Here is a 17,206-nt window from a genome sequence, read left to right on the forward strand (position 1 = left end):
CAGTTCAGTTTCAGTTTATTTCGAACATGCATTCGATACAATGTAGTGTGAAGTGAAGTGCATTATATTTATATAGCGCTTTTTCTCTGGTTACTCAAAGCGCTTTACATAGTGAAACCCAATATCTAAGTTACATTTAAACCAGTGTGGGTGGCACTGGGAGCAGGTGGGTAAAGTGTCTTGCCCAAGGACACAACGGCAGTGACTAGGATGGCGGAAGCGGGGATCGAACCTGCAACCCTCAAGTTGCTGGCATGGCCACTCTACCAACCGAGCTATACCGCCCGTAATGCATCACACAATTCCAGTTGTTTCATTACACTAGTGTGCCGTCTGAGATGTAATTTCACCTAATTGGGTTAAAAATATTTTTTGCAAACCAGTAATCATAATCCGCAAATATTGTGCCGTTGTTGAGTGTTGGTGCTGTCTAGAGCAGTGTTTTTCAACCACTGTGTGCCGTGAAATACAGTCTGGTGTGCCGTGGGAGAATATGTTATTTCACCTATTTTGGTTAAAAATATTCTTTGCAAACCAGTAATTATAGTTTGCAAATTATGTGTTGTTGTTGAGTGCAACTTGAGGGTTGCAGGTTCGATCCCCGCTTCCGCCATCCTAGTCACTGCCGTTGTGTCCTTGGGCAGGACACTTTACCCACCTGCTCCCAGTGCCACCCACACTGGTTTAAATGTAACTTAGATATTGAGTTTCACTATGTAAAGCGCTTTGAGTCACTAGAGAAAAAGCGCTATATAAATATAATTCATTTCACTTCATTTCACTTCTGTGCTGTCTAGAGCTCGGCAGAGTAACCGTGTAATACTCTTCCATATCAGTAGGTGGCAGCCGGTAGCTAATTGCTTTGTGGATGTCGGGAACAGCCGGGAACAAAAGGAGAGTGCCCCTAAAAAAGCCATTGAAGCTTAGGGATGTATATGCAGAAAGAAACTAAAACTGAACTGGCTACAAAGTAAACAAAAACAGAATGCTGGACGACAGCAAAGACTTACTGTGGAGCAAAGACGGCGTCCACAAAGTACATCCGCACATGACATGACAATCAACAATGTCCAAACAGAAGGATAAAAACAACTGAAATAGTCTTGATTGCTAAAACAAAGCAGGGAATAGCGCTCAAAGAAAAACATGAAACTGCTACAGGGAAATACCAACAAAAGAGGAAAAGCCACCAAAATAGGAGCGTAAGACAAGAACTAAAACACTACACACAGGAAAACACCAAAAAACTACCAATAAGTCACGGCGTGATGTGACACTTACTTTGAGACAAGCTATAGTGACACAAGCTTGGTTATGGTTTGAATTCATATCCAACAATTGCAACAATTACTTTTTATTGTCTAATGAGTTTCATTTTTTAATGATTTCTGCTGGTGGTGTGCCTCCGGATTTTTTCAATTAAAAAAATGCACCTTGGCTAAAAAACAACAACACTGCATTACAGCACGTCCGAAAAGAAGTAGGAAGAAGCAGAGCTTATTTAATCCCTTTTCATACCATAACAATTTTATCCCATTTCCTTGTTCTCTGTAACAGAACAGTGAACAAATACATAATAAATAAATAATATACCACAGTAAGCATACAAATATTAAATACATAAATAATCTTTGTCTCAATAATTTAAAAAAAAGGTTCAAGATGTTAATCATAATTCTAGTTCTGTGTACTTTGTGAACACTTGTAGTTTGAACAATCTCTTAAACTGAATCATATTGAATGCTGTCTATCTGTGTTGGCCCTGCGATGAGGTGGCGACTTGTCTAGGGTGTACCCCGCCTTCCGCCCGATTGTAGCTGAGATAGGTTCCAGCGCCCCCCCGCGACCCGAAAGGGAATAAGCGGTAGAAAATGGATGGATGGATGGATGAATCATATTGGTGCTTTGTTTGATTTCTTTGCTTAATCCGTTCCATAATTTAATTCCACATACTGATATACTAAAGGTTTTAAGTGTTGTACGAGCATACAAATGTTTTAAATTAGATTTTCCTCTAAGATTATATTTCTCCTCTTTTGTTGTTTATGTTGAACTTTTATGTCAAACAGACACATTTTATTATTATCAGTATTTGCAAGAGGAACACTTTTTGTGCTGATTTGACGTTGATGTACAATAAACACCGATGCAGGATCACCACCACCGACAAAATGTTTCAAGAGCGTATTTGTTACTTTTTTTCAACATTCTTTGCTCCCATCTAGCGGCCAGTATGTTGAAGTCAAATATATAGTATATTTTCCCGCTCGCGGGCTCCCCCTGTATTTTTTAGAGGGAAACTGCACTTTTTGAGGGAATTTTGCTTATCAATCACAATCCTTATGTAAGACAAGCACTGAAGCACACATGTTTTTTTGTTTTTTGTTTTTTTAATGCATTCTAAATAGTAAATGCTGGCAAAAGTTAGCTGATTGGAGTTGCTCTATTCTGCCTTAAAAACACTCAAACACCTCCATCAAAGTTTTATATACAAACTGTCAGTATAAATGTATTGGAGTAACAGGTACATTTATAATAACATTTATTATTTACACATATTGCTCCTTTTTAAGCATAAGGTGGTGCATTAAATTCGCAAACACATCACAACGTTCGCTTTTTTCTTTGACAACATCATGTTGGGAACCCGAGGTATTTAAGACCCCAAGATGCAGGAACCAGGAGAACGACAAGCAGGTAAGAGGATTTTAATATACAAACCCCGTTTCCATATGAGTTGGGAAATTGTGTTAGATGTAAATATAAACGGAATACAATGATTTGCAAATCCTTTTCACCCCATATTCAATTGAATGCACTACAAAGACAAGATATTTGATGTTCAAACTCATAAACTTTTTTTTTTTTTTGCAAATAATAATTAACTTAGAATTTCATGGCTGCAACACGTGCCAAAGTAGTTGGGAAAGGCCATGTTCACCACTGTGTTACATGGCCTTTCCTTTTAACAACACTCAGTAAACGTTTGGGAACTGAGGAGACACATTTTTTAAGCTTCTCAGGTGGAATTCTTTCCCATTCTTGCTTGATGTACAGCATAAGTTGTTCAACAGTCCGGGGTCTCCGTTGTGGTATTTTAGGCTTCATAATGCGCCACACATTTTCAATGGGAGACAGGTCTGGACTACAGGCAGGCCAGTCTAGTACCCGCACTCTTTTACTATGAAGCCCCGTTGATGTAACACGTGGCTTGGCATTGTCTTGCTGAAATAAGCAGGGGCATCCATGGTAAAGTTGCTTGGATGGCAACATATGTTGCTCCAAAACCTGTATGTACCTTTCAGCATTAATGGGGCCTTCACAGATGTGCATGTTACCCATGTCTTGGGCACTAACACACCCCCATACCATCACAGATGCTGGCTTTTCAACTTTGCGCCTATAACAATCCGGATGGTTCTTTTCCTCTTTGGTCCGGAGGACACGACGTCCACAGTTTCCAAAAACAATTTCAAATGTGGACTCGTCAGACCACAGAACACTTTTCCACTTTGTATCAGTCCATTTTAGATGGGCTCAGGCCCAGCGAAGCCGACGGCGTTTCTGGGTGTTGTTGATAAACGGTTTTCGCCTTGCATAGGACAGTTTTAACTTGCACTTACAGATGTAGCGACCAACTGTAGTTACTGACAGTGGGTTTCTGAAGTGTTCCTGAGCCCATGTGGTGATATCCTTTACACACTGATGTCACTTGTTGATGCAGTACAGTCTGAGGGATCGAAGGTCACGGGCTTAGCCGCTTACGTGCAGTGATTTCTCCAGATTCTCTGAACCCTTTGATGATATTACGGACCGTAGATGGTGAAATCCCTAAATTCCTTGCAATAGCTGGCTGAGAAAGGTTTTTCTTAAACTGTTCAACAATTTGCTCTCGCATTTGTTGACAAAGTGGTGACCCTCGCCCCATCCTTGTTTGTGAATGACTGAGCATTTCATGGAATCTACTTTTATACCCAAACATGGCACCCACCTGTTCCCAATTAGCCTGCACACCTGTGGGATGTTCCAAATAAGTGTTTGATGAGCATTCCTCAACTTTATCAGTATTTATTGCCACCTTTCCCAACTTCTTTGTCACGTGTTGCTGGCATTAAATTCTAAAGTTAATGATTATTTGCAAAAAAAAAAAAAAAGTTTATCAGTTTGAACATCAAATGTGTTGTCTTTGTAGCATATTCAACTGAATATGGGTTGAAAAGGATTTTCAAATTATTGTATTCCGTTTATATTTACATCTAACACAATTTCCCAACTCATATGGAAACGGGGTTTGTATTATATAGAGGAGAAGCAGTCATGTATACAACAGAGGTTCTCAAACGATAATCAACCCTCGAGCGCTGAGGAGCATGAGGCGAGGCAGGCATAAATAGCAGCCTGCTGATTAACACCAGGTGTGGCCAGGCTGCCAATCAGCAGCAGGTGAGGGGAAGACAGCGCTCAGGGAGAAAAGTAAGAAGGGGAACAAAAATAAGAGCGCCGACAGGAAACAAACCCCAAAAAAGGAACCACCACCAGAAGTGAGGTGACAGCTCGTCACACATCACTTATTACTCACTGCAGACTTCACGACAGCCAAAAAAAACATAATAAAACATCACTTACTGTACAATATCTGCTCTTACTTGGATGCATAATGTTAGGATGTTTATATATTCCCGTTTAGGTGAAGAATGACTCATAATCCTTGCAAAGAAAAAAGGGGGGTTGAGCAAAGCCTTTTTTCGGGTCTTTTTGCCATTTGCTGGTCTAAGATGCCTGTTAAAGTTGGCCAACTTCTCAGTTTATGTGCACATCATTTTATTATCAAAATGAGAGGCAAAATGTGTAATCTAAAATAAACTTTCTCGAGCTTTAAGGCGAGAAAGCAGCTCGCCAGCTAATGATGTCAATACAAAAACGTTACCCCTCTCTGATCAATGTCCTTATCGTTAGTACTTCTAACATCGCTAATACTTGGTTAATAGACGCAATAGACGCATTGACGTCACGGCTCCCATTGGCTTCATCGTAAGCTGACTTTTATCTATGTTTATTTACAAGTTGGAATGCTTATAAAAAGACATGTGTTCTTGTCTCTCATAAGGATTGTGAATTATAGGAAAAATGCTGTTCCCCTTAAAGTGTGACTTAATTTTATAAGTAAAACAGTTACATAAAGTTTTAAGTCCATTAAGTGTTAACAGTCCTCAAGAAAAGCATTATTTGTGAGGTTTATTTTCTGGTTTGTGTAAACACGGGAGCCTAAGTGAACACTTAAGTATGGATGTCAGACTCAAGGCCAATGGGGCCCGTGAACAGAATTGTGTACTATATGATATTGCAAATATTTTTAAAAATTGGATACTGTAACTTATTGTGTTACTGTTATCCACCAATTGTACATTAAAAATGTAATTATCAAATGCAGAGGCAATTGTGAAATAATACAATTAGTGTTACGAAATAAGACCTGAAAGCACAGAAATAAGCAAAAATAAGAATCGAAAAGCGTGCTCAAAAAGGAGAGGAGAACAAAAGACGCACTCAGTGATTTATATATAAAACACAACCATCGAGAAAATCTGCGTACTGTTAAAGATGGACAGTTTGCCTCGGCATACAAAGTGCAATGGTAGACAAGTTTACCACAACCAGTAATAAAACGCAGGGCAGAGTGATATACAGCGTTCAGTTTTTTCAAAAAAAGAGTCAGGTGCATTCATAAAAAGCAAGTCTCAATAATCTAGCAAAAACAAACAAGTGGTCCGAATCAAGCGTTTCCTAACTCGTAGGGAAAAACAGGATTTTTTGTTTTAAAAAAACATCCCAATTTAATTTTAAGTTTAGCCACAAGTTTTTCAATGTGAGATTTAAAAGACAAGTTCTCATTATTGACAAAGTACTTAAATGTTGTAACCATTTAAACTTCAACCTTATGAGCAGTTAATATTTTTGGAGGGGCTCAATGGCAGTAGTTTACCATTTGAAAATAACACACCTGTTAGGGTTTGAACAAGGAGGTGATCCCAGGATGCAGAGACGGGAGGCGAGGCTGATTTACAAAATGTTAAACAATTTAATGAGTCCAAAAAGTGAAACAAAAAGCGATGGGGCAAAAGTGCACACCATGAATAAACAAACAAAAGCAGGTCCCTCAGTGGTCGGCAGGGGGAAAAGGCCTGGGCGCACTGAGCTCAACAAAAGGTCCAACAAAATCCTCTTCACCTCAGGAAGGCTAGAAAGCAAATACAAAGAGGTGAGGAATTTCAATAATAAGAAGAGACAACATACCAGGCAGGACGAAGTGAATCAGGCACATGCACGTGGAAGGTGCAGGAGACAATAATCGGCAGGGACCAGCTGTCGGTGACGAGCTTATATACTACTGGGTAGAGATTAGTTGCAGGTGTGCCTCGCTGGGGACTAATTGACTGAAGAAAAAACAGACAACAAAAAAGAGAAGGCAGGGAAATGACAAAACGCAACAACCCCCTTAGATTGTTGTGCATTAGGCACTTGTCTCAGCTGAGTCAGCTGGGATTGAACAATATCAAAAGCTAACTGCAGGAGCTCAAAGGTCCGCACAACAGCGAGGGATGAACAATATATGACCGTGTCGTCTGCATAAAAATAGAACGCAGCATCCGACACAATATCACAGGGATTATTTACATAAATGGAAAAGTACAACGGACCCAATATGGAACCCTGCGGTACACCCTTTAATAAAGGAGGAAAGCATTGGGTTCTATCGGACAGGTAGTTAGAAAACCACTTTACAGCATTCTGTGCAGTCTGTCTGCCAGAATGATATGGTCGAACGTATCAAATGCTTTTGACAGGTCAATAAATAGAACTGCACAATATTTTTTGCAATCCAATGCTGTAATAATATAATTCACAACTTTGATAGCAGGGGTTATGGTGCTATGTCTCTTTCTAAAGCCTGATTGATGTTCAGTAAGCAGACCATTGGTGTCTAAGAATTATTTAAAGGCCTACTGAAACTCACTACTACCGACCACGCAGTCTGATAGTTTATACATCAATGATGAAATCTTAACATTGTAACACATGCCAATACGGCCGGGTTAGCTTACTAAAGTGCAATTTTAAATTTCGCGCAAAATATCCTGCTGAAAACGTCTCGGTATGATGACGTCAGCGCGTGACGTCACGGATTGTAGAGGACATTTTGGGACAGCATGGTGGCCAGCTATTAAGTCGTCTGTTTTCATCGCAAAATTCCACAGTATTCTGGACATCTGTGTTGGTGAATCTTTTGCAATTTGTTCAAAGAACAATGGAGACAGCAAAGAAGAAAGCTGTAGGTGGGAAGCGGTGTATTGCGGCCGACTGCAGCAACACAAACACAGCCGGTGTTTCATTGTTTACATTCCTGGAAGATGACAGTCAATCTTTACCATTGGCCTGTAGAGAACTGGGACAACAGAGACTCTTACCAGGAGGACTTTGAGTTGGACGCGCGGACGCAGTACTGTGAGTACGCATGCATCTGCGGCTTCCAAACATTTGATCGCTTGCCCGTACGTGCGTGCCGCTATGTGCATGTCACGTACGTAACTTTGGGTACTTTGGGGAAATATATGTGCTGTATGAACTTTGGGGAGGTGAACGGTACTTTGGGCTGTGGGATTGAGTGTGTTGTGCAGGTGTTTGAGTTGTATTGGCGGGTTATATGGACGGGAGGGGGGAGGTGTTTGTTATGCGGGATTAATTTGTGGCATATTAAATATAAGCCTGGTTGTGTTGTGGCTAATAGAGTATATATATGTCTTGTGTTTATTTACTGTTTTAGTCATTCCCAGCTGAATATCAGGTCCCACCCGCCTCTCACAGCATCTTCCCTATTTGAATCGCTCCCACTGCCCTCTAGTCCTTCACTCTCACTTTCCTCATCCACAAATCTTTCATCCTCGCTCAAATTAATGGGGAAATCGTCGCTTTCTCGGTCCGTGATTGTAAACAATGTGCAGATGTGAGGAGCTCCACAACCTGTGACGTCACGCTACTCGTCTGCTACTTCCGGTACAGGCAAGACTTTTTTATCAGCGACCAAAAGTTGCGAACTTTATCGTCGATGTTCTCTACTAAATCCTTTCAGCAAAAATATGGCAATATCGCGAAATGATCAAGTATGACACATAGAATGGACCTGCTATCCCCGTTTAAATAAGAAAATCGCATTTCAGTAGGCCTTTAAGTTGTTCACTAACAAACTTTTCAAAAGCTTAAGCTACGACACATAACTTAGAAATGGGACTATAGGTATTAACAACTGTGGGATCTCCTCCCTTCAATAACGGTAAAACATAGGCTGATTTCCAAATGTTAGGAATCTCGTTACTGGACAAAGAAAGATAAAAAATTTAGGTAAGAGGTTCTGCAATAAAAACAACGGCTGACTTTGAAAAGAAGGGCTCAAGTTTGTCAGGACCTGCAGATTTACCAGGATCCACTTGTTTTAAGGTTCTCTTGACCTCAAACCCATCCAGAAGAGTAAAACTAAATGTATTAGTTATGAAAGTGTGAAGGGATGGTGACATACAACCCTTCTGAACATTCGGCTGATTTGGACAGAGGTGGGTAGTAACGCGCTACATTTACTCCGTTACATCTACTTGAGTAACTTTTGGGATAAATTGTACTTCTAAGAGTAGTTTTAATGCAACATACTTTTACTTTTACTTAAGTATATTTATAGAGAAGGAACGCTACTTTTACTCCGCTACTTTTATCTACATTCAGCTCGCTACTCGCTACTAATTTTTATCGATCTGTTAATGCACGCTTTAACGTGCCTGCCTTACTGGTGACGTTTCACTTCGTTCCACCAATCAGATGCAGTCACTGGTGACGTTGGACCAATCAAACAGAGCCAGGCGGTCACATGACCTGACTTAAACAAGTTGAAAAACTTATTGGGGTGTTACCATTTAGTGGTCAATTGTACGGAATATGTACTGTACTGTGCAATCTAATAATAAAAGTTCCAATCAATCAATCAAAAGTGTGAAGGAAAAAAGATACTTTTTTTATTTCAACCGTATATCCCGTCAAAAGCCTAAAGACTGACCGCACATGAGGACGTTCCTGTCTTCACAATAAAAGTGCCGCTCCGTCGCGCCTGCGCTTTCAAAATAAGAGTCTCCGAAAGCCAGCGCAAACAAGCTAGCAAGCTACGGAGTTTGCCGCCAATATATTTCTTGTAAAGTGTATAAAAACGAATATGGAAGCTGGACAAATAAGATGCCAAAAACCCACCACTTTCATGTGGTATTAGACAGAAAGGAGGAACTTTTCTTCTCCTCCATTTGAAAACTTGGACGTTATCATCACTACTGTCTGATTACAATCAACGCAAGTCATCAGAATCAGGTAATACACCAACTTATATTCTAGTCTTCATGAAAGAAAGGAATCTATATGTTAAACATGCATGTATATTCATTAAAACACCTTTAACATGTAAACAAAAACAACTAAATAAATAAATATAAATTATATACTGTATATATCAATGTATATATATATATATATATGATATGAGTGTGTATGTTACTCATCAGTTACTCAGTACTTGAGTAGTTTTTTCACAACATACTTTTTACTTTTACTCAAGTAAATATTTGGGTGACTACTCCTTACTTTTACTTGAGTAATAAATCTCTAAAGTAACAGTACTCTTACTTGAGTACAATTTCTGGCTACTCTACCCACCTCTGGATTTGGATGTGGAGATAAGGAGTCAAATAAATAACCAGGTTAAATAAATGTTCAGGGCAGCATGGTGGAAGAGGGGTTAGTGCGTCTGCCTCACAATACGAAGGTCCTGAGTAGTCGTGAGTTCAATCCCGGCCTCGGGATCTTTCTGTGTGGAGTTTGCATGTTCTCCCCGTGACTGTGTGGGTTCCCTCCGGGTACTCCGGCATCCTCCCACCTCCAAAGACATGCACCTGGGGATAGGTTGATTGACAACACTAAATTGGCCCTAGTGTGTGAATGTGAGTGTGAATGTTGTCTGTCTATCTGTGTTGGCCCTGCGATGAGGTGGCGACTTGTCCAGGGTCTACCCCGCCTTCCGCCTGATTGTAGCTGAGATAGGCTCCAGTGCCCCCCGCGCCTCGAAGGGAATAAGCGGTAGAAAATGGATGGATGGAAATAAATGTTCATTAAAACAATTAAGTATGGCTAATTTGTCAGTTAGACTTCATGTGTCTTTCACGATGCAAGTTGTTTGTGGCTTTCTACTGGTGGTTTGCGAAATATAAAACTCAGACTTTGAGAGAAGTAAAGCAATTTCTGCGCTGCCTATTAACATCTAGTGAGCCTAGGATTTGGTATTTCTAGCCTTGGCCCAGGCAGCATCCCTTTCTTTTACTAAACTGGACAGTTCAGGAGAGAACGAAATATTATTTCTACATTTCTCTCTGCATTTACGTAGAGGAGCATGTTTGTTTATAATATTGATAAATCCATCCATCCATCCATCCATCTTCTTCCGCTTATCCGAGGTCGGGTCGCGGGGGCAGCAGCCTAAGCAGGGAAGCCCAGACTTCCCTCTCCCCAGCCACTTCGTCCAGCTCCTCCCGGGGGATCCCGAGGCGTTCCCAGGCCAGCCGGGAGACATAGTCTTCCCAACGTGTCCTGGGTCTTCCTCGTGGCCTCCTACCGGTTGGACGTGCCCTAAACACCTCCCTAGGGAGGCGCTCGGGTGGCATCCTGACCAGATGCCCGAACCACCTCATCTGGCTCCTCTCGATGTGGAGGAGCAGCGGCTTTACTTTGAACTCCCCCGGGATGGCAGAGCTTCTCACCCTATCTCTAAGGGAGAGCCCCGCCACCCGGCGGAGGCAACTCATTTCGGCCGCTTGTACCCGTGATCTTGTCCTTTCGGTCATAACCCAAAGCTCATGACCATAGGTGAGGATGGGAACGTAGATCGACCGGTAAATTGAGAGCTTTGCCTTCCGGCTCAGCTCCTTCTTCACCACAACGGATCGATACAGCGTCCGCATTACTGAAGACGCCGCACCGATCCGCCTGTCGATCTCACGATCCACTCTTCCCTCACTCGTGAACAAGACTCCGAGGTACTTGAACTCCTCCACTTGGGGCAAGATCTCCTCCCCAACCCGGAGATGGCACTCCACCCTTTTGGGGGCGAGAACCATGGACTCGGACTTGGAGGTGCTGATTCTCATCCCATTCGCTTCACACTCGGCTGCGAACCGATCCAGTGAGAGCTGAAGATCCTGGCCAGATGAAGCCATCAGGACCACATCATCTGCAAAAAGCAGAGACCGAATCCTGCAGCCACCAAACCAGATCCCCTCAACGCCTTGACTGCGCCTAGATTGATAAATGCATTTCGAAAATATTTCCAAGCCAACTCAACATCACTAAAAATAGTGATCCTGGACCAATCAGAGAGCCATAAATCTTTTAAAAAAGCTTGCTCACAAAAATGCTTAAAATCATGTTTAAAATAATTTGTGGCCTCAGTTTTGGTAGCTTAGCTTGTCTAACAGTGGTGATAACACAGTGGTCACTCAAATCATTGGCAAAAATACCAATATCAGAATAGAAAGAAGAAGTTTTCTCTGGGCATTTAAGATTTCGGCAGGTTGATTTAAAACCATCAGAGACAGACGGCAGCCAGTCCCAGTTCAGATCCCCAATAAGAAGAATGTCATCAAAATTCAGTGTTGAAAGCTGTCTGTTCAGTGATTGTAGGGCCTCACTGCTTGCTGAGGTGGTCTGTAACAACCAACAATAGTGATAAAATTGTCCTTAAGGAGTTCCACTTAAAGTGCAAGTAATTCAAATTGTTTGCTGCGGTATATAGGCAATAAATGAGCAGCATTAAATATATGTTTTATATATATTACAATTCCGCCAGCTTTTCTAGGATGGTCACAACGAAAGACTTAGACTTAGACTTCCTTTTTATTGTCATTCAAATTTGAACTTTACAGCACAGATAAGAACGAAATTTCGTTACATAAGCTCATGGTAGTGCAGGATAAAAAAGCAATAAGGTGCATATACAAATAAATAAATATATATAAATAATATATAAATACATGTATAAAATAAATAAATATATATAAATATATATAAATAAATAAATAGATTACTGTACAGATGAATATATTGAACTATTTCACATGCGTCCACGTTTATGGATGTATGTTATATTGTCTTTTTTATTCCAGCTAGTTAATCCATTTTGGGGGGAGTTGAGGGGATAATTTAATTATGATGCGTTCAAGAGTCTTACGGCCTGAGGGAAGAAGCTGTTACAGAACCTGGAGGTTCTGCTTCGGAGGCTGCGGAACCTCTTTCTAGAGTCCAGCAGTGAAAACAGTCCTTGGTGGGGGTGGAAGGAGTCTTTGCAGATTTTCTGAGCCCTGGTCAGGCAGCGGCTTTTTGCGATCTCCTGGATAGGAGGATGAGGAGTCCTGATGATCTTTTCTGCCGTCCTCACCACTCTCTGGAGAGACTTCCAGTCTGAGGCATTGCAGGCTCCAGTCCAGACAGAGATGCTGTTGGTCAGCAGGCTCTCTATAGTGCCTCTGTAGAATGTGGTGGGAATGGGGGGAGGGAGCTGTGCTCTTTTTATCCGACGCAAAAAGTGCATGCGCTGCTGAGCTCTTTTTACAAGAGCTCCGGTGTGTAGGGACCAGGTCATATTGTCAGTTATCTGCACCCCCAGGAACTTGGTGCTGCTTAATATCTCCACCGCTGTGCCGTTGATGAAGAGTGGAGCGTGGCTGGACTGGCGCTTCCTGAAGTCAACGATGATCTCCTTGGTCTTGTTGACATTCAGGATCAGGTTGTTGGTTCTGCACCTTATAAAATAAGGTTATAGCCCCTAATTGCGATATCTTTGTCCGTGATAGATTTCTTAAGCCAGGTTTCAGACAAGACAAGTATGTCAGTTTCAGTAGATTTAGCCCAGATCTTCACTAGATCCATTTAGGAAGTTGTCTTCTAACATTTAAATAAATAATGCCAAGCCCAGATCTAGCTTTAAAATCACAAGGGATACTCAAGCACTTAAGAGTTGGACCTGGGTTTGGTTGAACATTACCTGACAATAGGAGCAAAAGAACAATAAAACACATATTTTTCACCAGCATTGATGAAGCTGCTGATTGAATATGCCTAACCCAAGGTCGACTTGCTGGATAAAAACAGAAAGATAACAACCAGTTAAAAAAGATGCGTAAAATAAGGTAAAATCAGTTCTGCAGTAGATAAAATCCAATTAGAACAGTATCTGGAAAAGCCATGTTCGCAGTTAGTGCCTTTTTGATGCACTAAAAGATCGTCATGCTCATTAGAGTCTCCATGGCTCCGTGACGGATGAAGCAAAGCCAAAAGGAGTAAAAAAGTTATGGAGGAAAACAGAACAGGAATATCAGAGTCTATATTTCACCCTGAAGTAGACGATGATGTTGTGTGACATCACGTCTGATCAGGAACTGAATTGGAGCTCGTCCATGTAGCGTAGTGAAAAAACACATCAAAAACAGAACCAGTCGCGGTGCAAGACTGCAGGAGAAACATTTCCCAGCACCAGAACTAGAAGAAAGAAGCGCCTTTCTTTCGGTCAATGCGGTGGCCCCCAGCAGACTCAACGAGAGCAGGAACGCAGGAACAGCTGGTCAAAAGACCAATGAGGATATAGGACACCACAACGGCAGTCGGCTGCAGGTGGATCCACGCGGTGGTCTTCAACAGGTAGGCAAGAGAAGCAGTCCACAACGCCGGACCAAACCAGGGCTCAGGACGCTCGACAGCACTGTAGTAGCCCTTGGCGCCGGATCGACGGACCTGCAAATGGATGGAAAGAACCCAGGACGTAGCAGGTTCTGACCTGGATAGACAGGCCCCTGCTGGCCGCCAGATGCAGCAGCAGCAGCACGTCTTGGTGAGCCAAACACCGTACCCAAAAAGCGTCCTCAATACTCCAGGCAAAATGTTTGTAAAAAACACTAGAAGGACTAAAAAAATTAAAAGACTAAACATAAATCCAATTAAAAGACTTAAAAAACGAACTATATATTACAAACCGCGTTTCCATATGAGTTGGGAAATTGTGTTAGATGTAAATATAAACGGAATACAATGATTTGCAAATCATTTTCAACCCATATTCAGTTGAATATGCTACAAAGACAACATATTTGATGTTCAAACTGATAAACTTTTTTTTTTTGCAAATAATCATTAACTTTAGAATTTGATGCCAGCAACACGTGACAAAGAAGTTGGGAAAGGTGGCAATAAATACTGATAAAGTTGAGGAATGCTCATCAAACACTTATTTGGAACATCCCACAGGTGAACAGGCAAATTGGGAACAGGTGGGTGCCATGATTGGGTATAAAAGTAGATTCCATGAAATGCTCAGTCATTCACAAACAAGGATGGGGCGAGGGTCACCACTTTGTCAACAAATGTGTGAGCAAATTGTTGAACAGTTTAAGAAAAACCTTTCTTGACCAGTTATTGCAAGCAATTTAGGGATTTCACCATCTACAGTCCGTAATATCATCAAAGGTTTCAGAGAATCTGGAGAAATCACTGCACGTACGCAGCTAAGCCTGTGACCTTCGATCCCTTTAGGCTGTATTGCATCAATAAGCGACATCAGTGTGTAAAGGATATCACCACATGGGGTCAGGAACACTTTAGAAACCCACTGTCAGTAACTACAGTTGGTCGCTACATCTGTAAGTGCAAGTTAAAACTATCCTATGCAAGGCGAAAACCGTTTATCAACAACACCCAGAAACGCCTGAGCTTATCTAAGATGGACTGATACAAAGTGGAAAAGTTTTTCTGTGGTCTGACGAGTCCACATTTCAAATTGTTTTTGAAAACATGGACGTCGTGTCCTCCGGACCAAAGAGGAAAAGAACCCTCCTGCTTGTTATAGGCGCAAAGTTGAAAAGCCAGCATCTGTGATGGTATGGGGGTGTATTAGTGCCCAAGACATGGGTAACTTACACATCTGTGAAGGCACCATTAATGCTGAAAGGTACATACAGGTTTTGAAGCAACATATGTTGCCATCCAAGCAATATTACCATGGACGCCACTGCTTATGTCAGCAAGACAATGCCAGGCCACGTGTTACATCAACGTGGCTTCATAGTAAAAGAGTGCGGGTACTAGACTGGCCTGCCTGTAGTCCAGACCTGTCTCCCATTGAAAATGTGTGGCGCATTATGAAGCCTAAAATACCACAACGGAGACCCCCGGACTGTTGAACAACTTAAGCTGTACATCAAGCAAGAATGGGAAATAATTCCACCTGAGAAGCTTAAAAAATGTGTCTCCTCAGTTCCCAAACGTTTACTGAGTGTTGTTAAAAGAAAAGGTGATGTAACAAAGTGGTGGACATGCTCTTTCCCAACTACTTTGGCACGTGTTGCAGCCATGAAATTCTAAGTGAATTATTAATTGCAAAAAAAAAAAAAGTTTATGAGTTTGAACATCAAATATCTTGTCTTTGTAGTGCATTCAATTGAATATGGGTTGAAAAGGATTTGTAAATCATTGTATTCCGTTTATATTTACATCTAACACAATTTCCCAACTCATATGGAAACGGGGTTTGTAAATAAAAAGCTAATGAGACAAACACAACGCTCACGAGCCCATACTTACTGACTGTAAAAAAGTGACGTAATGTCAGACAAGGCAACACAAATCTTCAATGATTACTTACATATTAGGAAAAACAACATTTATATCATGTGCTGTCATTTGTGTCAGTGGAAATGTTCACATTTCAGCTACAAGAAATCCACTTCAACTCGAGAAGACACATTTAAATAAATTGCAGATGTTATTTTATGTTTTACAAATGTATGCCCATACACACGCACACACACGCCTACACACGAGCACACACACACACACACACACACACACACACACACACACACACACACACACACACACACACACACGGGCGCACACAAACCTACACACACACACACACACACACACACACACACACACACACACACACACACACACACTCACACACACACACACCAACTACAGTGGTGGACCTTAGAAACATTAAAAAATATCTACTAAATAAATCAGAAGTTTCTCACAAGTTACTCGATACTTGAGGAGTTTATTTCACGGAATATTAACTCAGTCTTACTCAAGTAATTATTTTGAAGACTACTTTTACTTTTACTCTAAAGTAGCAGTACTCTCACTGTGACGGTTCAAACACCTGCCGCCGTGTGGCGGCAGGTGTTCTGCTGTGCGCTCCTCTGAGCGCAACGCTGGACACGCCCACGGGCGTTCCTCTCCTGCTGATGCAGACTCCATTTCCTTCTTAAGCCAGCGTGTCCTGCGTTCCAGTGCCAGAACGTAGCTACTTGTACCAGTACAGTAAGCCTTACACGTCTCTAGCTTTCCTCGCCTATGTGCTTCTTCGCTCTCTGTGTTTCGCCTCCTCTGTGCTCATCGTGTCTTGTCCTGGGTCGTCATCCTGCAGCTCCGCACCCTTCCCTGGTTTCGAGCTGTGTGTCTCGTCTCCCCGGATTCCCTCTAGACTTCCTGCTGCCTTTCCGGATCTCGACCTCTCGCCTGCCCCCGGACTACGACGCCTCGTTCCAGCCCCTGCCCACTTGCCTGTCCCCGGACCTCCGAGCCTGCCTTGCCCTTTCTTGGACTTCCGCATCTTACTCAACACGCAACTTCAACACTTCCCGGTAACACTCAACATATAATCGCTTCACATAGTCACACCACACGTATTTGGATTAATTACACGCATCATTTTATTGTATTAATAAATACGCTGCAAGCTAAGCGACGTCCCTGTCTCCGTGCCGTCTCCTTCTGTACCGTTACACTCACTTGAGTAAAATTGTTTGCTACTCGATCCACTTCTACTGCATGTGCACCTTAAAGGAAAACTTAGCTATTCTACGCGACAGTGATAAGTTTGACCAGTATTTGTCACTGTCTTTTTATGAGAAAAAACAAAAAATATATTATATCAACTTAAACATAAATATCCTGTTACATATGCAACAGTCCAACCCTGGACAAGCCTACAAGGACTCACACCCGCAACCACACATCTCTGCTGACTCAGAGTCAAGCACGCTAACTCGTCAGCTCAAAGCCCAAAGTA

This window comes from Nerophis lumbriciformis, linkage group LG10, assembly GCF_033978685.3.
Source record: "Nerophis lumbriciformis linkage group LG10, RoL_Nlum_v2.1, whole genome shotgun sequence".
NCBI lineage: Eukaryota > Metazoa > Chordata > Actinopteri > Syngnathiformes > Syngnathidae > Nerophis > Nerophis lumbriciformis.